Here is a 27976-nt window from a genome sequence, read left to right on the forward strand (position 1 = left end):
TAGGCGTACCAAGTCGTTTTTATAGGAGTGAGCCATAATAGTTATCGACGTTTTCATATTTAAATGTGATTTCAGTTTTATTAGACTTTTCAGAAATTCAATTTCATTTCACTAAAAATACTTCACTTTCGCTTAAAAAGTCAGTATTTATAGTCAATGTATAGTCTCTCATTTAGAAGGACTCAAGTTTATAACAATAATAGAATATTAAAAAAAAAAAAAAAGAAATTGCAACTTGGTTCCAAAGGCTTTTAAAGGAATGTTCGCAAAATACAGTAAATTTGATTCTTTAAGAACGTCTTTAAATCTAACCACTAATTTTCCGCTGTAGAGAAATACTACAGTATTAAGCATAATAAGAATTTATTTTATTATTAGAAAATTGACAAAAAATAATATAAAATTACAACTGCGTAGATATTTTTTAAGTTTTATCTTTCAAATTTAGATTTCTTCTGAATCATCATTTATAATTGCTTCAACCTGAAATATTTTTAATTCCATAATTTTAATTAATTAGACATTATTTTTAGTTAAATTTTATTTAACTTTACCTTTTAGAATTGTTCCTGTAGTGGAAAAATAGTGGGAAATCTTATTTAATTATAATGGTCATAAAATGCATTGACAATGAAAAAAGTAATAGAATAAATTAGTTTAGGCTTGTATTCGAGATATGATCACTTTGTTCAGAGTACCGAAATCATAAAAACAGTTTTTATATATTTATTTCGTTTTAACTTTTATCCGAAAAGAAATCAGATCCATCATAACATTATTATGTAATGTAATACATAACATAATTAATCCATCAAATTTTAAGCGTTGAGATGCTCTTAAAATCTTAAGGAATCCCATTCGTAAAAATGTGTCCTTCTTAATATTTTTATGCGTTTGGTGCGATCTTCGAAGTCCGGATCTTAATTTTGAAAATTTTTTTAAAAACTTAAATGAAACAGTTTAGAATGCTGAAACAGGTTAAAAAAATCTTACTCTGTATATAAAAATAATTATTAATGTAAAGAAGGACATTTTTCATAAAATGGAATATATTGGTTAAAAAATATGATATTCAACATAACAGGTATCCATCAAATTTTACCGTAAAATTTATGCTTTTAACAAATCAGGATGTAGATCGCGATTTTAAAACGTGCTATTTTGCTACGAAACAAAGAAAAAAAATATTTAAAAAATAAAAAGTATTAAACATATGTTTACAAAAATCATTATAATTAAAAAGAGTTGCATTGGGCATAAATTAGACTAAATAATCATTAACTGCAATTATAAAGTAACAGTATATAAATTTTGTTCAACAATTTTTTTAAATAAAATTTATTAAATGGTTTTTAAGATTACATAAAAGTGACAATCATAGAATTGCTTCGACAAATTATATATGAGCTGTCTAAAATTATTAATTTTGCATTATACTATAATATATTCCTTGAGGTTAAGGAAATAATTTGAAGAAACAGTTTTTTGAAAGTCTTTGGGAGATACTCTGACACTACACTCAAGCTAACAACAACTCTGTTTAAAAATATTAGAATAATTGAAAACTTTGGCGGTTAGATTGATTCTTATAGTGTTTTATACTTAATTAAACTTCAAATTTAGAAAGGCAAACTTACACACTTTACAATATTTTAAAATTTTTTTTAAAATAAAGCGTAAATTATTGCGCAAGTTATTTTTATAAGAAAAATTAAATATTAGATTAGAATTTTATGTGACGTAAAATATTGTAATATTTCGTTATAAACTCTAAAATTCATTTATAAATGGAGAAAATATTTCGAAGCATCGTCTTTGAGAATCGCACTGCAGATTAGCGATCTTGTATTGAATAAACAAGTTTTTGCTGAATTTTTTTTTCCATACTAGCCTATGTCGAGTTTTCCACAAGCTCAGCTTACTTTATAAGAGCAACTTCCTGTAGTTTTTTCATTAAATTTTCATTTGGAGTAAAACCTGGTGAATTAGTTAGTCACAGTAGTTATGTAATTTTGCCATAACTTAGTCGATGGTGAAAATTAATCCTGTTGAAATCGTTGATTGAGTGGGAACCAATTTTGCCTTGGCAAACAAAGAACTGTTATCCTTGATGGCTCAATTTTGTGTTTATGACTACGAATGTTCAATTCCGTAGCCTCGTAAGTTTGAACCCAATCCCGAAGACAAGGGAACTCCTGGATCAAGTATTGGGAGAAATTTGCATTCGTGGAGGACCTTTTGATGGAACTATTTCACATTAGCGTTACATGGAGAGGAAGACCACGAGAACCTTTTACGGTTCGCCTGACGGCAAGGGGACTCTACCAACACCTCCTAGAATAAGGAAGGCCTCAGCACGGATCAATTTAGTAGTCCGATGTGACGAAGTTAACTGCGCAGTTGATGAAAAATAAGAAAGATGTCATTACGTTCGGGGTACTAAGCTGCGCAGTGGTTAAAAATACGAAATATGTCATTACGTTTGGACTACTAAAGGATATTTATGGTAACCCGTGCAGAGGCCTACTCTTTTCTAGGAGGTGTTGACTCTACCCCATGAGCTGTCTACCACAGAGGATATTTCACGTCAGCACTGTGGTCGATGCAAGCCGGATGCGGAATTCGTATCCAAAAGCCATAATCGGGATCGAACCCCGGTTCATTGGAAGGCGAACGCTCTATCCTCTGAGTCATCGCGGCAATATACTATTTGGGCAGCGCCACAGAAAAACGGCGGTAGTTTTTTTTCTTCTCTTTTCCTTAAAAGTTTAAATATTGAATTTTAGCTTTTACCAAGGCCTAAGTGATGTACATATAAAAAAAAAATGAATTAAGAAAATTTTGATCAATGTGCACAGCTAAAAACCCAATGCTTTACAAATTCATCACAATAATTTGTTTTTAATTCAATATTTTTCAGTTCATATTAAATGTATTTGAAATTCTTAGTTCATAAAAAAAATCGAAATATTCTATAACACTTGTATACATGTGTAATATCTTGTTTAGCTGTTGCATAATTTTTGGGGAAAAATTGTCATCAATAATTTCACCTTTTTATCTGAATATTTTATGTTCAAATTTTTAATTATGATTTCCTTTGTTTGGCATAAATCTGTCAATGAATCATATTTTCTAGTTTCTAAAATTACATTATTTAAATAATGTCTGTTATCTTTGCTTTTCTTCATTTTAGTTGTTTTACTTTTGTTTTTGAATAATTTAGCTTTCAACGTTTACAACGGCAGTAAAAAAAACTATCACACGTAAAAAAATTAACACAAAATTGCTCTTTCGAAATTGCGAAAGGCACACTTTCAATAACTTTTGCAGAGATGCCGCCAACTGCTCCGCGAAATTAATTAAAGAAACGGTAAATAACTACAAAGTAAATTTTGCAAATATTTGACTATTTTTGCTTGCTTGTCAAAAGGCATAGCATTAGATAAGTATTATAAAGTGGTGAATTATATAAGCCTACAAATTATTTAGAAATAGTGGTGGGTAAAAATCTACTAAATTGAATTTATTAAACCAAGAATCACAGTTGATAAACTACCACTTTAAAATATGTATTTGCTGTCCGGAGCAAGTTGGCATCTCTGCTTTTGATTCGATAATCCGAGTTTCATCTACTTCATCACAAGCTTAATGATTCGAAAGCATAACCCTAAATGAAAATTTGATTTTCGCAGTTTATATTTTTAGATGCAAAATCAGAAAACCTGCGTAATCAAACCCCGACACAAAATGCAAAATTTGAACGAAATCGAACGAAACATTTCAAATATGATATAGTACTTATAAACTTTTCTTTTTTGAAAACTATTCGACTCATTACGCTCAAATTTGGAACTTTGGCATTTTTACTTACAAAGTATAAAAAGGTATATAAAAAATTAATATGCATTTCAATTGAAAAACCTTTTGACCATAATTTAATAAAATGCGAAATAAAGACCAATTATTAAGAAAAAAACTACTCAACCAAATCTTGTAAAAAACGCAAAAAAGTGAATTTAGCATTAAGAATTAACACTCATCTGCTTCATAGTGGAATCTTATTTTCCAGATCCTCCCATATATGGAGGGTTCAAAAGTCGGTACAAAATACGTTTATTGAAAAGCATTTTTGTGTCTTCCTTCGTAGCGTAAAATAAAGTCTGCCCTAATTAATTAATATATTTAAGATTAGACTCTCAAATATTTACTTCCAGTAAAGCGAAAACCCAATCATTCTATCAAAGGTTATTAAAGTTGTTTCCTTTTTCTTAATCGTATTAGAAAATAATTAACATTTTCTCTCGATTAAAAAAAAGAATGTTAATAAATTTCATTGTCATGAACCTTTTGACAAACATAGGATCTCCCTTATATAGATTTTTTTCAGGTGCATATAGTTTGATATTTTTTACTTATAGAAAAATAGTTTAATATGTCCTAAAAATATGTTAAAATATCAAATTATATTTGAATTAAAGTATAAAATCCAAAATGACACGACAATTGTTTTCGTGTGATGAAATCCAAAATTGCATTAAAGTATAAAATCCAAATCCAATTTTTTTCCATTCATATTCAAAAAGTAATCAATAACTGATTTTGTAAATTAGAGAAATTTCTAAGATGAATAACTGTTTCTCTTAGATCTCTAAATAACTGCAAATTTAAAAAAAAAATGGAAGTGAGCTGTGTTTGGAAGATTTTAACATTAACACGGAAAAAGACACCGGTAAATATATTTGTCACTTATTTTGACCTATATTAACACATAATCAATAAAAAAAAGTATGAAAAATATGTTTAATAAAAGTGTGTATCAAAAACATAACTTCTGACCCACATTTTGCTAAGTTACTTCATTTGGGCGAAGTATTTTTTAGGTCAGCAGTACTTAAAAAATGTCCTATAAGGTTCTGAGAGATAATGTTAACAATTTTTATCCAGCTATATTTATATTCAATTAATAATTAATAATTTATTTAATACTTCGGAAGTTTATAGGAAATAAGTTATGTAAAAATCTATTGATTATATAAATAAAAATTTTAAAAAAATCAATCATAATATAATGATTAAAGTAAATAAAAATATATGTAAGTATCTCTCATAAAATTCTTCAAGTTAAAATAAAATTCCCAAATGCAAGGATGTAAATTATGTTTCTATTAGAACTATTCTAAGCTGTTAGAACAATTATTTTTCCTTTGCACTCATAATTTTACTACACTTCAGTATATTCATACTCCATGAACAATTTCATAATTCAAATACTTTTATCTTTACATTAAAAATATTCAGAACTATAAACAGGTTTTTTCTAAATGTATCTGCTTTCGTCAGATTATTGTATATTTGATAAAAAAAAATCCCAATTTCTACAAACCAACTAAAATTTTAGAGGAAATAATATAAGCTCCATAAGATAAAATTAAATGTAAACGCCTGTTAAAGAATATAATTTTAGGCAAGATTTATTCGCGGATTGTGAGATCTGCCGATTTGAGAAATCTACATTCTCAAAAATGAGGATATGAAGTTTGAATATTATGTAATGTCAAAATAATGCAAAGAAGTTAAAAAGAAAAATAACTTGATTTATTGCTAAATAGTGATATTTTTCAAAATATATATCACGATATGAAAATTCCGATATCAACCTGCAATAACTTCTGCAGGTCAACTACACATTAAATCATTTAGATTAATTTACTTAAGTAAACTAATATACAATGCTTAGTAATTGAATATTTTAGACGAATATTATCCCTTTTGTTGATTCTAGATGAAATTTTTTTAAACCAAGTAAAATAGGAACCTTTTAAATATGTAGGATAAAATATAAAAATTAATTTGAATTTTAAAGACACTTACCGCGTATTCAAACTTGAATTAGTTTGTTTTGAGCCGGGATTCAACGTCATCTTAAAGGGTTACCAAAAACTAAAAAAATTACGCCAATTTCAGAAAAATTATCGCCAGTGCAAGTTTCACTCTTACTTAATATTAAAAAAAATAATGCATAGATTTTGTTGTAAATTTACACGTAACAACGGTGATAGAATTCTGCTTATTTCCCCCCTGGCTTCAATTAAACTTACACTTTTAATAAAAAAAATGATAATAAAGTTTTTTTTAATTAAAATATAGAAAATTGCAATACATATTATTGTTATAATTTAATTGAACTGCATGTAAAAATGCTATGTCTCATTTATTTTATCATCGGCGATGATAAAACCAATGTTTAATACTTTCTAATTTTGATCGCAACGAAGAAAAGAAAAGTTACTGTCACAACCTGCATGGCAAGACTTGCGATGGCAGTAATCAACATAACAATGAAGAAAACCAAAGAAACCCTCTATGGTTCGCCCGATCTCATAATTCATATACAACATTTGCAATGATAAAGAATTTTGTAGTCGAACATTAGATATAATTCTGCTCCTGGCTTAGGGAGAAACCATAAATCTACAATAATTTACTGCTGAAAACAAATATTAAGTACAATAAAGATTGAAATGTGTGAATGAAATTTTATTTCTATTAAAAAAAATATTCTGCTAAAGCAAAAAGTATGGAAATAAAAATGAGGAATATTTTTGGGTTTCATCAATTTTATCTTTTTTAAAAAAAAATAGAGCACTAAAATGAAACTTTTAAAAGAATCACCGAGTAAACTAAAAATCTAGAGTTGAAGGCATTTTAAATCTAACATGAAATAAAATAAATTGTCATTTAAAACGATATTCTAAAAATTAAAAAGTAGAATTTTTTTTTTTTGTAATACCAACGTTGCTAAACTAAAAAGAAGATTTTCGATTTTAATAATAAATTCTGTATTTCGATTTTAATGTAAAATTAGGAACCTTTCTGATGGTGCAATTTCTTATCAATGAGAAGCTATTTCAGTAAAACCACCTTGTACTTTGTTACAAAGAGAAGAAAACCACGAAACCTTTCTTAGTTAGACTAACGATTTATAGACTAACGATTTTCTTAGTTAGACTTAACGAAATATATAACGTCACTGGTTGAAAATTGAATTTATGAAACTTAAGAGCAAAAAAAAAAAAAAAGCACATTTTATGAAGGAAATTCAATTTATACTTACCGCTTACTTATTACATTCATACGTGCTTCAGTTTAATTATAAGCGTGAATGATTTCAAAATATATTTAAATATTCTCAAATGAGCTTCTTTTTAAGTTATGAAACCTTTACACAGGTTTCAACAGCTTTATAGATGTGTGTTCTTTCGTAAAAATAGTAAGATTTTTAGAACTTGATGAGAGTGTGCTTCTTATTTATGGAATTCATTGAATTATTTAATGTATTAAGTGCTTAAATTTTTTTTTTTTTAGTTTGCAACTAGCACATTGTAAAAAAATTGCTGTAATTTTTGCAGCAATACTTTTAACGATAAATGAACCTGGTTGGCAGAACCCACCTTCATGAGAACGGGAATTTAGCCATTCGAAGACTCTCTGTGTAGTAAATAGCGACTGGTGAAAGTTAAATCTATCGAGTCACACAGTTCCCATAAAAAATTATACCTCTGAAGGTACTGAATTGGAGATTGATCGTTCTCTGGATCAGGTCAGAAATTACGATCTGTGGAAGAAGGAATGGATGTATGAATGTGTTCACCCTGTAAGCGGGTGTGACGTATGGGTGTGGCAGAAGTCAAATTCTTGGCCGTAGATGGCGCCACTAAAAAACAAGAACAATCGCACCCTTTGCTTTAATTGCCTACGACAACAGCAACAACGAAAAATGAAAATGCTTTTTGCTGTAAAATCGATTGTTTTTATCACGTGTGCCAGATAACCCCCATCAGTGCCGACTGAAATCATTTGTTGCCATTTTCAGTTGGTTGAAGAACATTCGATGTGTTTAGCACTTCTCTTTCTTTTCATACTATTAATTAAATTTTATGTTAATTTCTTAAAATGTTTTAAGAAGAAATACGCAATAAGTAAAATTAACAATAAGGGGATCAAACTTTTGACCTCTCCCCTCACCAAACTTTGGAACTCTATTTTCTAGATTGCAGCAATCCCCTTTATTTTGGGAGTCAATAATCATAATCGGTAGAAAAATTGTTATTCGGAGAAAATACGTTATTGCATCTGATTTCGTAACCTAAAGTATCATCTACACTAACTAATTAACAGATTTAAGATCACCCCTACTCCTTGAACTATTAACTTGTACAAGAACTTAAAAATGCTGTCATTAGATCAAAAGTTATTCAAGGTGTTTCGCTTATTTTTTTTCTTTTTTACGCACTGTTCATTACTTTAGTTCTACTATAGCAAGATGCTTCACAAGATGCTCAAAAATAACAGTGAAAACGGGTAAAACCGAAAAACGCAACGCGCAAGTGCACAGCAACTTGTTTCTTTTGCATAGATTTCCACATGAAAAAAGCTTCCTAATCTTTTCCGCTGGAGAGTTTTATTTAAAATACTTCTATAGAAAAAGAATGGAGTTCGATCTGGAAAAGGTCGTCAACTTTATCTCAATGCAACTATTATAAAAATATTTATCTATTAGAATTGATAGATAAATATTTTACGTAATATGTATAGTTGTTGAACACGGCCATATAGGCAGATGGGGTAAGATTGTTCCTGAATTCCAATGGCGCCATCTATGGCCAAGAATTTGACTTCTGCCACACCTGCTTATAGGGCTCACCCATTCATACATCTACAGATCATAATTTTGACCAGAACCGGAGAACCATCAATCTACAATTGAGTACCCCCAGACGTATTGATTTTTTATGAGAACATGGAGTACTTCGTGATCCAACAGATTTAACGTGCAACAGTCACGATTTTACTTCACCGGCCGGCTGGATTCAAACTTCCGTTTTCAAAAACGTGAGTCCAGCGCCCTACGCGCCAAGTTATCCCGGCCTTGTATAATATGTATCTACTATTACTATGGAAAGCTCCCCAATCGGTGCTCAGGGGGTAATTTTGAAGTTGACAGTTAGGTCCGGCAGGAGTGTCTTCTAACGTTTGAGCTTTAAATTTGGAGTGGATTGGTTCATAACAGCGAAAATAGGTGAAAATTATCGGAATTCTCTCAACACTGTTTTGAGTCGTAATGGCTCAGTGGCTAAGGCAATAAACTGTCATTCCGAAGAGTTAAGGTTCGATTCCCAGAGGAGGTTTGAAGCCCTCTCAATTAGATCGATGGGCATCAGTTGGAGCGTGAAGTAAAGGGGGCCTGTGATTACCACATTGCCACAATTATGCCGTCAGTCACGAAATAGTGCAGTCTTATCCCCCATGGCCCACTACGGGCTGTTGCGGAAATTTTATACTTGACCATCACTCCCACCACTAAAATTTTAATTGAACGATGCATTTAAAATATTATATAAAACATTGTGTAAAATTTAAAAAAAACTGAGAAACTATTAATATTGAACTATCGCTGGTTTTAAGCAATGTAGATGCGGAAATAATTACATTTTCCACACAAGGTGATGAAAAAAAATCCAATTCGAACGTGCTTAAAATTTCAAAAGTAATTGATAAATAGTAAAATATTTTTCTGAAATTATTTAAAAACAGGAACAGAGAAAGAATTATCTTCCAATATAAAACGATGCGTGAAAATTATAATATAATTTTATTTTATCCTACAAGACAAAAATGTTTAAATTAATGTTATATTTAGTAAATAACTAAAACTGCTTTCTTTGAAAATATATTCTGATTCAATGCAATGAAAAAGGGATGGAAAGAATAAAATGAACAATTAGCGGCTCAAGAGCTCAAATTAACAAAACTGGGGTTATTCCTTATAATTTGAGTCAAAAATTCGTCGTAAACGACGATCTCTAGAACACCGATTCCCAAAACGTGTTCCATGTAGGGCCGAGAGTTAAGACAATTCAATTAAATTGAGCCGTGATGGGTCAGGGGATAGAGCTTTTCAATGAGGTGAACCGGGTTCGAATCCCCTCGATGGCTGGTCGATACGAATTCCACATGCTGCTTGCTGACGTAGAATATCCACAATGGTAAATGGATCATGGGTTAGACTCCCCTTGCGGTTAGGCTAACTGTGGGAGGTTTTCTTCTCCATGTAACGCAAACGCGGGTTAGTTCCATAGAAAAGTCCTCCATGAAGACAAATTTCTTCCAATACTTGATCCAGGAGTTCACTTGTCTTCTGGATTTTGTTCAAAATGACAAGGCTACGGAACATTAGAAGTGACGTACAAATGGGTCGGCTATTCAACGACGGGTACAAAATAAAAATCAATTAAAGTAGTAACAATTTTAGAAACCTAATGTAATATCGAATCATTATTTATTTCAAATTCAGTTTATTTTCAGTTTATGCATAAACTAAATATAATATTCCAGAAAAATTCAACCATCTGACACAGCACCTAATTTTTAAATTGTTTGAACAATAACAAAAATCAATTCAAAATTATTTTTTTGTTTATTAAATCGGTGTTCCACCACTTAGGAAAAAATTGGAAAACGGAGCTCGTAATGGAAAAGATGTTTTCTTATGCAGCGTTTAATAAAATATTTATAATTCACTTAAACTATTAAGATAGCACCGTGTGACAATCTTTAGATCAAAAAAATTTTTGTTTATTCTATATATATGTTACTGTGAATGACCGAAATCGGTGGTTGTCTACTTTCACCCTTGAATGTCAACAATCACATAGTCGCTTTGATGAATGTCTGAAATATTTGTTATATCCAATTTTATAATAATTTATTCGCTGATATTATTTGATATAATTACATTTATTCGATAGTTTAATACTTACTGACGATAGATTAGAAGAAACATCAGTGTTTGGAGTTTCGGGCATATGTATACCGGGCAGTGGTACTTGACGTTAAAAAAGTATCATGTAGGGTATATCGGGCAGTGGCACTGAACCTTAAAAAAAAACATCAGTGTAGGATATACCGGGGAGTGCCACTTAACTAGATCTAGTAAGACTAGGCCTTTGGTAAATGTCCGAAATATATATACTAGGTCTAGTTAAGTGCCACTGCCCGGTATACCCTACACTGATATTTTTAAGGTCAAGTTCCATTGCCCGGTACTCCAAACACTGATGTTTCTTCCAATCTATCGTCAGTAAGTATTAAAATATCGAATAAATGTAATTATATCAAATAAATATTATAATATCAACGCATAAATTAATATAAAATTGGATGTAACAAATATTTCGGACATTCACCAAAGCGACTATGTGATTGTTGACATTCACCGGTGAAAGTCGACATTCTCCAGATTTCGGTCATTCACAGTAACATATATAGATTTTTATTTATGCTTGGAATTTTTATTGGGGTCCATATACCCTTTAAAATACGGCGGTTTCCGTGATGAAAAGCCGAATAAAAAGCTTTTTCTTATAATATTAATGGACTCTTAGCAATTTTCTTAAGTTGCAAAATTAGACAAGAAATCGTGTTTTCTCAGAATAAACATTCCACTTCTTCGCATTCGGATTAATGTCGTTCAAATATAGAGAGTAGCTTCAATCTAGGAATTATGGTCCGAATATATTGGTCAGGAGGGCAGTCTAAAGGTTGGAATCTTTTTGAACGAAATGTATCGAATAATTCTTCAAATTTTAAAAATACGTATTTTTCTGAAATTTGATATTTTGTTAAAATATTTGACCCATTGTGCTCAAATTTTTAAGTAATAAAAATAATTAACATTTTATAAAGACCTACTTTCTGATAAAGATTTTTCCTAAACGTGAAATTACACAACGTTCAAAATGTCGACACAGAGCATTTCCATTTTTTCACTATGGCAGAAATCCTAGCCCAATAATGGTTTCCAAATAACGCCTACATTTTTTAGCCTATCGCCTCCCTCCCTCTAAATGTTAACTGCCATCTTCCTTAGCTCTATTTTCTGTATATTTATTTTTTGAAGAAGATATACATATATTTATTTCAATTGAATTCGTTGATAATTAAAATTTGAAAACTCTATTGTTTATCTTAACAATGAAGTTTTTGTGCTTTCAGTTAAATCATGAATTTTCGTCAGAAATCCGCATTCAAGAAAATTCTTTGTTCTGAGAGAATCTGGCTGACAGATCTTCGCTTAATTTTAATTTGTCTTATATAATTCATAATTCTTCATCTGAACGATTGGTTTCGTATAAATTTTCTATTTCTATATTCGCTAAATTTTTATCATTATTTTAATTTATTTCCTTTTTAATACTCATTGCCCCCAGTTTGTGAACCACTGTCTTAATGCATGCGATAGGCATCATTATTTTTACAAGGAGAATAAAGGCTACACTGTACGGTTTATTCTTGTCTGCTAATATAACCAACACTTCCTGGCGTGACAACCAGGGGTGTGGGGCAGAGGCAACAGTCTGAAAATTAAGTGAGAGGATGAAGAAAATATTTCGCCCCTCCTGAAATTTGAACATTAGCTGCCAAAATAAAAACTTTTTTTTTCTATTTTGAAATTATTTTCAAAAGAATATCCTTATATTCTTTTGAAACTTAATTAAAGGGTCAATAATGAGTCTGGCCCCTTCTGAAATTAGAAATAGAGAAAAAAAAGCCCTTTTTTTCCAACTTCAAAGCGATCTTTTACGTAAAAAACTTCATTTTCCTCTGAAATTTAAGTAAGGAAGCGAATAACGTGCTTCCCCGCTTCTGAAATTTAGATATTCATTAAAATAATAGCAAGTTAAATTGATAATTTCAAAAAAAAAATCAACTTTGAAGTTATTTTTTAAGTTTTAAACTTTATTTCACTCGGAACTTTAAATGAGAGGGCGAATAATTGGCTTCGCTCCTTCTGAACATTAGGCATTTGTGAAAATAAAGCAAAATTAAATTGGTTATTTTTTTAAAAAAAAGAGCTTTTTTACTTCAATTTAGAAGCTATTTTTCAACAAGAAATCTTTCTTCTGAAATTTAGTTTAAGGGCCAATGAAGTGTTTCGCTCTTTTTGAAATTTAGACATTAAAACAAATAATGTGTCAAATTTAATTAACAAACTTACTAGAGAAGAAAAGAATTTTCCACTTGACAAGTGAAAAAACTTGACTTTCTTCTGAAATTAAAGTAAGCGGGCGAATAATAGGCTTCGTTATTTCTGAAATAAAAACATTCATGAAAATAAAGTTAAATTGGTAATTCCAGAAAATTTTTTTTTTTTCCAATTTTGAAACTTTATTTTCGCTAGACAAATACTTTTTTTTTCTTTACATATGATAAACCTTTTTATGTTATTAAATGAAAGAAACTCTTTTAAAAACAAAATGCGCCCCCCACGAACAATTTAATTTCTTGAATTAAAATATTTGATTGGCATTTATGTTGCCCAATAAAACAATCATCTATTTTTTACTTCAATTCAAGAGCATTTTAATTAATTAATTTAAAAATGCACTTTTGTATTACGTAATGTGATTAAAAAAAGTCATCACGTTTCCCCAATATTTATATTTTTTCAAATCTATTTTTTGATTTAATACTTACCTCACCTTTTCAAAGTAAGATTTTGGTATTCTTCGGCATTGAAATACATTTTTTTTTAAAGAATTTTAAGTTTAAGCAGCAAACATGTTACTTTAGTTGACTGATAAAAAGTAATGTATCTGAAACATGGTTGTTTAATTTAAAATAACCAGAATTGCCATCAGTCAAAAAAAAGTTGTGTATCTCTTTTCTCATATCTATAGGAAAAATTTTATTTCAAAGTGGTAAGTGCATACTATGTTCTGATTTCGCACTTTTTCTAAATTCCACCTTTCCGTCGCAATTATTAATTAAATTGATATTAAAATAATTTTAAATAAACTAAAATAGAATGAATGATTTTAAGTACCAGAATGTCATTTTTCTCATATTATTATTTTAAAGAAAAATTGTGTCAGGTTTTACAAATCATTCAAGGGCGCGTCTATGTGAGACACTGATATGGAGGCAAGTAGTAAAAGAGGCTTGCAAAGAAGTACGTTCCCATACTAAAATGTATTAACAAGACACCATATTTACTTTAATGTTAACATAGTTTCTTAAATCAAAATGGGATTTATCTGGCCTCTTAACGGCATAACTATCTGTGATTTAAAGTATAAAATAATTGAAACAAAAGAAAATTATATTAATTACAATCAGATAGTAAATTTTAAAAGGACATATTTAAAATATTTTTAAATGAATTATTATTTTAGATGAATAACTGTTATGTGACTGCACAGCAACATTTCATAAATACTCGAGTATTTGATTTTATTTCAATGATTATACTTCAATTATCATTAGTAAATGTAAATGAGTAGTATAAGTAAAAGAATGACTACTTCAAATTAATTATTTTTCTAACAACATTCTAAAATTTACATTCTTTAGATATTTTTAGCCTAAAATTCATTCCTATAATAAGGAAATCAATAAGGATAATAAAGAAATCCTTATATGAAGTTCTTACTAAAAAAAACTTTAAAGCCGTTTCGGAGTTCTGCTACATAGATTGACAGATAGCGCCACTATAATTGATAGAATAGGCTGTTTCTAAATTAATCGTAAATTGATAAGGAAGCTTGTACAATTGTTTTAATAAGTGCTATTATTCTGGCTTGAAAAATCATAGCTAACAACCCTTCAATTAATAAAAAACAAAACAATTTTATGCATATAACATGTACAAGCTATTTCGAATTTATTGAATGTTTACTAATAAGATTAATTACTTTTAAAGATAATTTGATAGCTTCTTTTACATATTATGAAGTCTGCCACAGTGAAATGTTTTAAATTTTCGCTTTGAAAAAGTGATTTGGCGAAACGTTTTTCTCCTCTTTAAGAACAATTATTTTTTACTCTATTTAATACAATTGCTTGTCCTTAATATCGATTTTTTTCGCTCTATAGTTGATAGTATTTTAATAATCAGATTCTACTGATGTTAAATACCAAATTATGGCAAATAAAAAAAAATATTTGTTAACGGGAAATTTTCATTAAAACTTTGATTGTGCCATCTATTGATTCATATAGTAACTACATAGAACGGTTGATACCGAAGACTCAATATTGAAATTCATTCAATTATTTAAATGTTAGTCTAGTAAATATGTAAAAAAAAGAAAAACATTTACGTTCCTTCACTGGATGTTATGGATTTCTTGTATGTATGTATGTATGTATGTATATATATATATATATATATATACTATCTGTATTCAAAACCAATCTCGAGACGATCAAACTAAAAGTTAAGAATTAAAATTTTGTGCTTGCACTTTTTACGCACAATTTATATTGCTATGCATGCAAGTGAAATACTGTGTCCTTTTAATTTTTTCTCGTTCAAGCGAATGAGTACAGTCATGAATCAAAAGGGCTAATAAATTAAAAAAAACATGGATTGATGATTAAATCGGCAAAAAATAAACCAAATGTCAAAAGTGATGATTAGATTGCCTGGTTAGAAAATTGCGAGTCGTTATTATACGGATTAAAAATATTTAGTTTTTCGAAGCCCCGGGGAAAAGAATAACAATATCTGTTAAAAGAATAAACCTTTTAGATTTGCTGTAATGTTAGCAAAAATAAAGTCGCACATTTGAGTACAGAATACAAAACAGGATAAAAAAAATAAAAATATTAACTTGGATTTACAATAAAATTGACACTATAGTACATTAAAAGTACTCGCTTCGAAATTTGCGAGTAGTTATAATATCGTATTTAAAAGATTGGGATTTTAGGAAACATGTAGTAAACCAACAAGTAAGAAAAGCAACTTACATTAACTAAGAAAAGGTATCATAGAACTTTAAAAGTGATTATATTAATTCGAAAGTATTTTACGTTATTATTTTGCTGCATTAAAAAATATTGCGAAAAGTGATCGAAAAACTACATTGTAGATTAGATGCTTCTAAAACTTCGGTGCACTACATAAAAATATCAGCCTTTTATTTTCCAAAAAAAATAATTATAAATAAATCAAATTTATAAGTTTTTTATTGCGTTCTGGGGCTGTCGCGGGCAGCACATCAATAAACGATAGGGGTAAACTTCATGCGGCAGCTGGTGAGTCGCTTGTTTTGCAACCATATCATATACAATCAATATTATTTTTGAACCCTCTTTCCCAAAAAAGTTTAAAAAAAAGTTTCCTTATTAATATTATTGTAATTAAATATTTTTGTAATTACCTACCCTGATCGATAATATCACGTGATAGCTCATATCAAGCAAATTAAAAGTCTATAATATGAACATATTCTTTATAAAACTATATGGGTAAATTGAAAATAACTTTTTCGACATGTGTAGAAATACTAAGAAAACACGTAATAACTTTCCTTACATTTAAAATGTATCTACGAAGATTCGATTTTAAAATTTATGTTTCGAAAGTAAATAAAGACACCAACACCAAATATTATTTTACTTACATCCACCAGTATATGAATAACCTGCAGTAATATTAATTACTATAATGAATATCACACTGCTTTTTTTTAAAACTGCAGAATTAGAACCAAGATATTCGGTACAGGGAATAATCAATTCTCTTGAAATACACCATTTTAACAGATAGTCGATTCTTAAACTGATACGGAAAAGTTTGTTCTTTTTGTAGTCTATTTATAGTCCATTTTGAAATCCTCGAAAATGAGGTTGAAGAGCGTTGTTTAATTCGGCAGACAAGTCTGGGGGCACCCCCGATCCCTTGTTGTAGACACTGTAATAAAAAGTACATTATTATTACCTCTTTATAACACATTTTTTACAATAATAGAATGATAACAAAGGCCTTCGCTTCTTGGTTTCGTGTGGTAGAGCTATTAAATAATAGCAACAATTTAATAATAAACTAAGAAAAATTGTATAAACTTCCAAAAGTCACAAAAATAAAAAATAAATAATATAAAAAAAGAAAGAAAATCAAATTCTAACATTTAAGCAAAATTAATAAATCTATAAACAGAAATAAATAAACAAATAAAATAAAATATTTAAATGAAATAAAATAAAATAAATAAATGAAATAAAATAAATTAGAAAAACATTATAACTAAATTAAAAAATGAATAAAAAGAATTAGACTAATATTTTACTAAAATTAATTGCAATAATACAAAACTTAATACAATACAAATCAAAAAATTTACTTCAGGGTCTTGGCATTATACACTTCGTAAAAGTATATTGAATTAAAATAAGTTTTACGTAAGATAATGGTTTTGGGTTCTAATTTAAAAAATTAATAACTTGTAATTCGTCACAACTTTCTAAAAAGTCAAAATAGTGTAATTTACTTATTAATTTTTTATTGTTTTTATTTAACAGCTGGCAAGTTAAACAATTCCGTCAACAATTGATATCTGAAAAGTCGAATGAAACAATGAAATAAATCTTCCCTTGATTCAAAGTTAAATAGTTAAAAGGTCAATTATTTCGAACAACTTAACATCTTCGCCCTATTCGAAAATTTTGAAAATATATTTTTTATTCTTCGATCAAAAATCTAATTTAGATATGTTTTAAGATATACTTAAGGACATATTATGATAGAGTTTATATTATACTCCCATTAATTTTTTAAAATATTTCTTACTTAAAATTACGCAAGTTATATGATTATATGCAATTCTCATCACTGCTTTCCCGCCGTCTTAATAAAGTAAAGAAATAAATTTGATTTCCAATAATTTTAATAAGTTAAATTGTTTCTAGCAGTAAATTAATTCCTCCAAAATTATTTCAATTCTGGGGTTAAAAAATTAATTAAACATAAATGATAACACGATGAACATTAAGAAAACACGATGAACATTAATGAATGAACTCTTTACTGCGAAATAAGAACAATTTCTATTTAAAATTTATGGAGAAGAAAAACGTATATTGAAACTATTTTTTGAACATGATAATTACAGCTATAAAATAATTTAAAATTCATAAATGTATTCTATACTTTATTTGAGTATTAAGAAAAACCTGAAGTTAGAAAAAGAAAGAATTTTTGATATGACAATTCTAAAATTAGCAAAGTTTTGGAATTTTTTTTACAATTTTCCATTTTTAGTACTTGCTGTTAAACAAAATAAGACCTACCAACCATTTTCCTGCTATAACAATACTTTGTGAGGTGTGCTAAAGTTTAAAAATAATATTACAAGATTCTCTAAAAAAAAATTCATCATTTTTTTTTAAAAAAGGCAACTTTCTTAAAGATAGCGGGCGAGAATAAGTTTGAACGTCAAAATAAAATTTTAACACATTAATTTTTTCTCCATTTAAAAAGAAAAGTAACATGTTGTATTTTTTTTTCGCATTGCGCATATATGCACTTATTTTTCATTATTCTAATAGGAAACAATAAAAAAGATAATAAATAATTTATAATCATTTCTTCGAGTAAATAGTAATGCTTACTAAATAGTCAGCTGTTTCGCATCAAGTAATTCCAAAGCAGCAGAATGTATTTAATTCCTTAATAAGGTTTAATTTTCAACTAACTGGAGATAATTCTAAGCTTTCTTTTAATAAAAACTAAAAAATAAAAAATTAGTGGCTTTTCTCTCCATGTAACGCAAATGCAGGTTAGTTCAACCAAAAAGCCCTCCATTCGCAACCAAACATTTTTTGTTTCAAATCACTCCTGTTCTCCTCATTCACATCTGGCGAGTCTTGAAAATGGGTGCCTATACGAGGGTTGCTATTTATATTTCTGGCCTTGGCAACAGTAAGTGTTGCTAGGCGACCGCAGACGATTTTAATCGAAAGTTTGATACTTTTAAACATAAATTCAGCAGACGATTTACCATTATAGCTTCATTTGTGTTGTTGACAGTAAATTGAAAAGTTCTTCTCTTTCAAAAAATGGAATTGAATCGTGAACATTTTCGCGCCAGTATTTTTCATAACTTTCGACGTGGATTGTCAAGACAAGAGTGCTTCGATGAACTTAATTCTTTATTCAGCGATAAAGCTCCATCCTACAGCACTGTAAGAAATTGGTATAACGAATTTAATCGTGGTCGATGTTCGATCCAGGACGAATCCCGTGCAGGTCGTCCAAAATCCGTTGTTGTGCTAGAAAAGATCGATGCTGTGCGTGAACTGATAAAGCAAGATCGTCATGTGACATACCGTGAGATAGAGGCGTCTTTGGACATCAGTATGACTAGCATCAATAAAATATTGCATGAACATTTGAGCGTAAAAAAAATTTGTTCGCGTTGGATCCCGCATAATCTGACAAACGCTCAAAAAAAGGCTCGCATCGATTGGTGCAAGGAAATGTTGGAAAAATACGTTCAAGGTACATCAAAGGCTGTGTATAACATCTACACAGGTGACGAATCATGGATCTGTGCATATGAGCCGGAAACAAAACAGCAATCAACTGTATGGGTCTTCCAAGACGAGGCAAAACCAACAAAAGTTGTTCGAGGAAGAAGCACATCGAAACAAATGATTGCCTGTTTCTTCGGCATTAACGGTCATGTGGCAACAGTGGCGTTAGAGCAACGCAGGACATTCAATTCTGAGTGGTACACGACCATTTGTTTGCCACAAGTCATCGGAGAAATTCGAAAAAAGCAGAAGAACAGGCAAATCATTCTTCATCATGACAATGCGAGCTCTCACACATCGACTCAAACAAAGGCATTTCTGACGGATCGAAAGATCGAACTGATGGGTCATCCGCCGTACAGCCCTGATTTGGCACCCAATGACTTCTTCTTATTCCCACACATCAAAAATAAATTACATGGACAACGATTTTCGACCCCCGAAGAAGCGGTTGATGTATTCAAAACGCATGTTTTGGAGTTACCTCAATCGGACTGGAAAAAGTGCTTTGAAAATTGGTTCAAACGCATGCAAAAGTGTATTGATCATCATGGAGAATATTTTGAAGAACAATAAAACCAATTTCTATCCTACATTTTTGTTTTTTCATTATTAGGCCAGAAATATAAATATCAACCCTCGTATTTGAGAACGTTAAACATTTGCTTTAAGCACTGGCAATCTCAGAACTTGCTTAACGTAAATGACTAGTGACGTGAATTTTCGAGGTCCCAAAACATTTCGACTTTTATTGACATCTTCATATTTTTTGAAGTTAAATGTCATTTTTCATTTGTCCACTTTAGAGTCTTGGTATTATTCATTTAGTAACAAAGTATATTGAATTGAAATGAATTTACACGTAAGTTTTACGTAAGATAATGGTTTTGGCTCTTAATTTGAAAAAAATAATAACTTATAATTCGTCGAGTCCCTGTGCCGTCGAGCGAATCGAGATAATTTTTCATGGTTTTCCTCTCCATGTAACGTGAATGCAGCTTAGTTCCACCAAAAAGCCCTCCACTAAAGCGAAATTTAGCCCGATACTTCATCCAGGAGTTCCCTTGTCTTCTGGATTGGTTTCAAGTGAGAAATATATTGTAAAGTTAATACATTTTATCTGAAAAGCGTGTTTTAGTTAGAATAGTTAGAATAAAAAGTAATAATAATAATAAAAAAACAATAATTGTTTTAACTTTTCAAATAAGAAGCTCAGTGCTGTAGGGAAGTGTAAGAGTCCAAAAGCGAGAGTAACATCTCGAAATTTGCATACATTGACCACAGTGCTGACGAATCCCATTGCCGTCGGGCTAAACAATGGGGGGGGGGAGTTTTCATGGTTTTCCTCTCCATGTAACACAAATGCAGGTTAGCTCCATCAAAAAGTCCTCCACAAAGGCATGTTTCTCCCAATACTCGATCCAGGCGTTCCCCTGTCTTCTGGATTTGGTTCAAAATTTCAAACGGAGTTGAACATTAGTAGTCGTAAACCCAAATATTGGGTTGGCTGTTGAGCGACGGTTATAAAATATAATAATAAAAAAACGAATGTTTGATTTAAAGAAAAACTTAAATTTAATTACTAAAACAATTGATTAGGATATTATTGAAAATATAATCTACTTGATTGCGTAGAGAATAAGATTTTGAAAAATGCGAAAAATATAATTTGATAGTTTGCAGAATATCTAACTACGAAAACACGCAATTATGAGACTAAGTTTCATAAATATAGGGGTACACACCTTGCGGCACAAGCGCCATGAGCAGCAACCGTAAGTAGTTTTAAAAAAATGAAATAAAACTCAATTTTTTTTATTTTGAAAAATAAAAAAAGTCTGAGATTGCTCGTTTAAGTTTTTGACACACCCAATCTCAACCAATGTAGGTTTTCGATTGTTTTTTCGATGGTTAACACTACGGATTTACGCATAGTCTTGAAAATATCATATTTTTAACACGACATTATTAGAATACACGAACGAATTTTGAATTCTAGTTATCACTTACGTCATTCGCCATATGTGCCGAATTTATCATAAATTCAATGCTATCCATTTTCACGTAGTTTCTGAAATTACGATTTTTTTAAAGATATTTTACGTCTTGAAAGTTTGGAATGGGGCATTTACATAAATTCGTTTTTGACGAGCTTTATTTGCGCAAACTTTATCGCAAATTTAAATCACTATTGCTACGCATTTCCACGAGATATTTAAAATTTTGATATCTTTAGAGCAGGGGTTTCCAACTTACATGTGGCCGGGGGGCGCAATCAAAATCACCAGTCAAACATCGGGCCACAACTTAATCAAAATTTTATACAGGACTCTTTTATGGTTGAAGGTACAGTGAATATTACAGTCAGATTTTTATCAAAGTTTTTTTAACATTAAAAAGCAAAATAACAAGCATTACAAATACTTGTTACGTATACTAGCATTACGAATACTTGTAACGTATCATTTTGAATCTTATCTTAATCAGAAACTTAGTGACAAGATTTTTTTTCTTTTAGATTTTATTCTGTGATAAATTAAAAAATTTTCGACTTATTAGGAATTATGGCAACAACAAAAAATTCTCGATCATATGAAATTAAATTTTTTTCCTTTTCCGCTCATGCGATATTCAATTCAGGGAAGTTAAATAAAATTTGATATTCATTCCCTCTTTTATGCGTTTTAAAATTTACAAATGTAAGTAATTTCATTCAAAATAAATGGTTTCAAAAAGCTAAATGGGAGAATTTCTTCGAGAAAATTTCTGGTACGCACATGCTAAATTACCTTCACAAAATACAAAAAAAAAAACGAAATAAAAAAGAGCAACATACACGATTATTTTTGTGTTTAAATAAATATTTTCTTGGATGCAAAACCTGAGAAATAATTTTTTTTGCACCGTTGGTACGTTAAATTTCACAGAAACGAAGAAATTAGGTTTTTTTAAATGGAAGAAAAGTATTTTAAATCCATATAGATTTTTTACAAAAATTGTCCGCTGAGAACGACAACTAATATATTTTAGTTCGCGGGCCACAAAAAATGGCTTAGCGGGCCGCCAGTTGGAAACCACTGTTTTAGAGCGATATTATTACAAATCGTTCATTTAGATAATCAATTATGACGTGGTTTATTTGTGCCGATTTTGTCGCAAATCAAGTTATTTATAGTCACATGATTTAAAAATCATATATCGCTATTCGTACTTACGCGTTTTAAGAATCATACGTTTTGATTCTTCTCGCAATTTAAAAATCACACATCGTGATTCGCTAAAAATCACGTTCCCTATTGACATTAACAAGATTTAAAAATCATCCATCGCGATTCGTATTCATGAGATTTAAAATCGCATATCCCGATTTGTATTTTGGCGTTTAAAAAATCATTCGCTGTTACACTTCTCGAAATTCAAAAATCATACATCTCGATTCGCATTCACACGATTTAAATACCACATTGCGATTCATATTCACGCATTTTAAAAATCAGACCTTGTGAGTCTTCTCGCAATTTAAAATATCAATTTCGATTCGTATTCACGCGATTTAAAAATCACGACATCGTCATTCTTATTTAAGGGATTTAAAACTCAGGAAAGGAAGAGCACCATTTGGGACAAATTTCCAAAACTGATAAAGTTATCTGCCCAAGTTTAATACAGCAGAGAACAATAGCTTCTGTAAAAAGACTGTTTTCCAGAATGAATTGGGCATGTTCAAAATTGGGGAGCAGTCTTTAAACAAAATCATTAAATTTTCACTTAATTGCCCAAAAAAGCTATCAGACAATTACATAGGAAATATAAAAACAAAAAACATTTTATTCACTTTAAAGAGATTTTAAAATGGTTAAAGCATTAAATGAAATTCTTACCAGAACCATTTAAGAAAAATGATGTAACACGCAAAACCTACAATTCCCCTTCATAGATATAAAGACTGCAGTTAATCCTGTAAAATGCAAAGAAAAAAAAAAAAGATGAAATACTCAAAATTTCAAATAACACATCAAAATAAAAATTTACTCAGGACACTGATATACAACATATTGAATATGTCACAAGTGACTAACTGTAAAAAAATAATAGCTGAAAATAGCTGACTAAATTGTATCCTCTGATAATAAAAGTAGAACACAGGTTGGAAAAAAAAACTTTAAAGAAGTAGAGACTGAATGTTTGATAAAGGCAGACATTAACACATTATTTTTTTCTATTGAGGATCATAAATAAAAACAAATTGGGGATCGCAATTATTATTTAACCAGGGGGGGGGGACGAAAACACTATCGAAATCTGACATATCACAGCACAGGAAGGTGTATATAATAAATAACAAGGCAAGTTTGATTGCGTGTGGAAACAAATATAAGTTGAAAGATTGTTGAAAACATGTTAAAGTTTCGACGTCCAATTAAATCTGTTTTGATGATTACTACATTCCTCTTATTCATTATTTTTTCTCTTGAATATTAATTTAGGACTCCTCATGTGTATACTTTTTATTTTCATTTCTTTAAAAGGATTTAAAAAAATACATATTAAGAGCAGACTTTTCGGAACACTCTGCGTAAGACAGGATTCTTTATAAACCTCAAATGCTTTTTTTTGCTTCTTTTGCCATTTATCTTGTTATTATATTTTAATCCTTAGCAATTTCGACGTCATTTTTCGAGTTTGAAATTTTGCATTTGAGTAATCACTGATTTTTTGTGCACCGACTTCGAAGTCTAAAAAAGAAAGCTTAGAAATTATATTCTTTATTCATCGTTATAGTGACCCTCCAGGCAGAATTTTTGTCTGCGACAAACCTCAACATCTTTCTACAAGATATTTTTAATAGTAACAAATACATACATTACCTATTTAAACTAACAGACGAGCTTCGTGTTTACAACAACGCCTGTACGCACAGAGAAAAACTGAATGTCAACCGTAATTGTATTTCTAATCATTATTTTTAAATGATTTAATATTTAATTGAAAATGTGATATTATTTTTCATGTACACATAAAAATATTTCATATTTTAATATTATGGGCAATATTTTCACATTTTGAAAGAGTAAAAAAAAAACGCATGAGCTTATTTCGAGTGAAATGGACCAATGAATGTCGACATATCACAGATTTTACGAGAAAATTTTTTTCTTTTAGAACAGTTCTTTATAAAAACAGCTGAAGAAAATTATTTCAATGTTTTGAGACCAAAACTATGTTTAGAGATCAACTTTGAAATATGACTCAATGGGAAATTTCGCAAATTTAAATTAGGTTCCGAACGTTCTCGTACGAAAGGTTTTAAGTGCGAAAGCGCCAGTTTCGGTGAAATGCGCATGCAGAAAAGTATTATACAATATAAAATTATATTTATATTTTATTATATAAAATTTTAAGGAAATCGAATGTTTAAGATAATTTATAAAATTCTTCAATCACCTAACTACTCAGTTAATGAAAAAAAAACTCGTATAAATTACTTGATTTTTGAGAACAAAATGTGTTTTTAAATCCTAAATGTGATGCAATTAGCATTTACATTTTTTAAAGTAAGTTCTCTTTTAGTTAATAACATGAGTCCGAAAAGAATTATTTACGGTTTAAGGTAAAACATTAAAAATAGCTTATATGATGATATTGACTATTTGTTTATTTATTGACAATTTGGCTTAATAAATAATAACATAATCGGATAAAAATTTTCAACCTTTCACTAATTATCTAAACTAAATTTAATAGAATTAGTGAATATAATTAACTTAATGTGATCATAGATAAAATGAATTATAGAAATCATAGAAAAAATCATAGAAATCATAGAAAAAATCATAGAAATCATAGAAAAAATCATAGAAATCATAGAAATAAAAAGCAAAACAAAGAAAAATGTTAGAAAAAAAATAAGCATTATTACCTCGACAGCAAGTAAGCTTCCAGTGTCCGGAAGGCGGACAGGTCCTAGATTAAAAAATTCATTGCAACTACACTCTGCAGATGAATTTCTAAATCGTTACTACGGCCCCGGCAATACAAGCACATAGATCAAGTAATTCTTTTACCGCTAGCGATACAGAATTACTCAATCATATTCCGGACTTCATGGAAGACATACCCCATCATCAACCAGTTCATCACTCGAACTGGTTGGGGCATAATAACTAGAAAAATCATAGAAAAAAAAAGCAAAAGAAAAATGTTAGAAAAAAGTAACCATTATTACCTCGACAGCAAGTAAGCTTCCAGTGTCCGGAAGGCGGACAGGTCCTAGATTAAGAAATTCATTGCAACTACACTCTGCAGATGAATTTCTAAATCGTTAATACGGCCCCGGCAATACAAGCACATAGATCAAGTAATTCTTTTACCGCTAGCGATACAGAATTACTCAATCATATTCCGGACTTCATGGAAGACATACCCCATCATCAACCAGTTCATCACTCGAACTGGTTGGGGCATAATAACTAGAAAAATCATAGAAAAAAAAAAGTAAAACAAAGAAAAATGTTAGAAAAAAATAAGCATTATTACCTCGACAGCAAGTAAGCTTCCAGTGTCCGGAAGGCGGACAGGTCCTAGATTAAGAAATTCATTGCAACTACACTCTGCAGATGAATTTCTAAATCGTTAATACGGCCCCGGCAATACAAGCACATAGATCAAGTAATTCTTTTACCGCTAGCGATGCAGAATTACTCAATCATATTCCGGACTTCATGGAAGACATACCCCATCATCAACCAGTTCATCACTCGAACTGGTTGGGGCATAATAACTAGAAAAATCATAGAAAAAAAAAGCAAAACAAAGAAAAATGTTAGAAAAAAATAAGCATTATTACCTCGACAGCAAGTAAGCTTCCAGTGTTCGGAAGGCGGACAGGTCCTAGATTAAGAAATTCATTGCAACTACACTCTGCAGATGAATTTCTAAATCGTTACTACGGCCCCGGCAATACAAGCACATAGATCAAGTAATTCTTTTACCGCTAGCGATACAGAATTACTCAATCATATTCCGGACTTCATGGAAGACATACCCCATCATCAACCAGTTCATCACTCGAACTGGTTGGGGCATAATAACTAGAAAAATCATAGAAAAAAAAAGCAAAACAAAGAAAAATGTTAGAAAAAAATAAGCATTATTACCTCGACAGCAAGTAAGCTTCCAGTGTCCGGAAGGCGGACAGGTCCTAGATTAAGAAATTCATTGCAACTACACTCTGCAGATGAATTTCTAAATCGTTAATACGGCCCCGGCAATACAAGCACATAGATCAAGTAATTCTTTTACCGCTAGCGATACAGAATTACTCAATCATATTCCGGACTTTCTGGAAGACATACCCCATCATCAACCAGTTCATCACTCGAACTGGTTGGGGCATAATGACTCAAAAGAAAATGAAAAGATATCGAACTGGCAGGAACATAATCGTTTATAAAAATATTAGTAGAAAAAAAGAAAAACGAAGGAGAATAGTTATTAAAAAAATATTTACTATCACGATAGCAGCCGTGCCGATAACGACACATAATTTCTGAATCATAATCAGGACATAATATAATTTATATCGAGAGTATTATTAATTAATTTAGATTGACCTTCTGATCAAGAGAAATAATGATAAAGTTATTGTATGTAAATTCGTTTCCATATTCAAAATTTAAATACTTAAAAAAATATGAATTAAAGCAATATAAGACTTACTAATATTCTATAAGCTGCGTGCAAAATAATTTGATAGTTAATAAACCTTTCGATACTATATCCACCTTCCCTATTTCGTTTTGTTTATTTAAATGCCAATTCTTCAAAACTTAATAAACACATGTCTTGGTATACAAATAATAAATCAATTCTGTGAAGAAAAATGCAGAATAGTGTTTTTTTAATGTTGCATGCTCTAAACTAATTTAATATTTAACTGAGAAATAAAGGCTTTGTTTTTCCAAATTTATAAAAGCATTCTCTTTTTTCTCTTTTTGTTTTTATTGTGCTTATATACAATTATATTTATAAATGAAGTAAAATAAATATTATATATATATATATATATATATATATATATATATATACATAAATGAGAGAAAGAGAATTGAAATCAAGCAATAAAATCGGTACTTATCATTTTTTTTCCATCAAAATTCTTGAGCTTAAGCTCCGATTTCCTTAGTTTCATGACCTTGAAAGAGAAATTGGATAATATTAATATCAATATTTCACACATCAAAATAGCAAGCATATAATCTATAGGAGATAGCAATCAGTAAGCGGCACGAAGGGACTGTATATATGCTGTTTAACCGAGCGGTTGTGAAAAAATCAAAAACGTTCAATGTTACTTACTAAATTAGAAATACAGTATCTATTTCTTTTGTTTTTTTATTTCTGTGTAGAATATGAAAAAAGTAATTAAATTGATTTGAACTATTCTTATTATAATGTTACAGTTCTTCGGATAAGCTTTATGGCCCAAATAGTAAAAAATAAAAAATAATAATAAAAAAACGTTAAAAAAAATTCATCAATATCAAAAAAGAATTGTTCTAAGAAGGGATTAACTGAGCTGGAAAGTTGGAAT

The 27976-nt window shown here is 29.9% G+C and overlaps 1 long non-coding RNA gene across 1 annotated transcript; it reads right to left on the reverse strand.

Moving 5' to 3' along the window:
• Nucleotides 1–16450: 16450 nt before the first annotated feature.
• Nucleotides 16451–27431, reverse strand: LOC147801991 (uncharacterized). The gene is made up of 2 exons (XR_015430357.1): nt 23265–27431; nt 16451–16762 (listed from the first exon to the last, which is right to left on the reverse strand). It is a non-coding gene; the product is annotated as an uncharacterized LOC147801991 (long non-coding RNA).
• Between the last annotated feature and the right edge of the window lie 545 nt (nt 27432–27976).

Source organism: Parasteatoda tepidariorum, chromosome 11, assembly GCF_982258835.1.
Source record: "Parasteatoda tepidariorum strain Cologne lab strain chromosome 11, Ptep-v5.0, whole genome shotgun sequence".
Classification (NCBI taxonomy): Eukaryota; Metazoa; Arthropoda; class Arachnida; order Araneae; family Theridiidae; genus Parasteatoda; species Parasteatoda tepidariorum.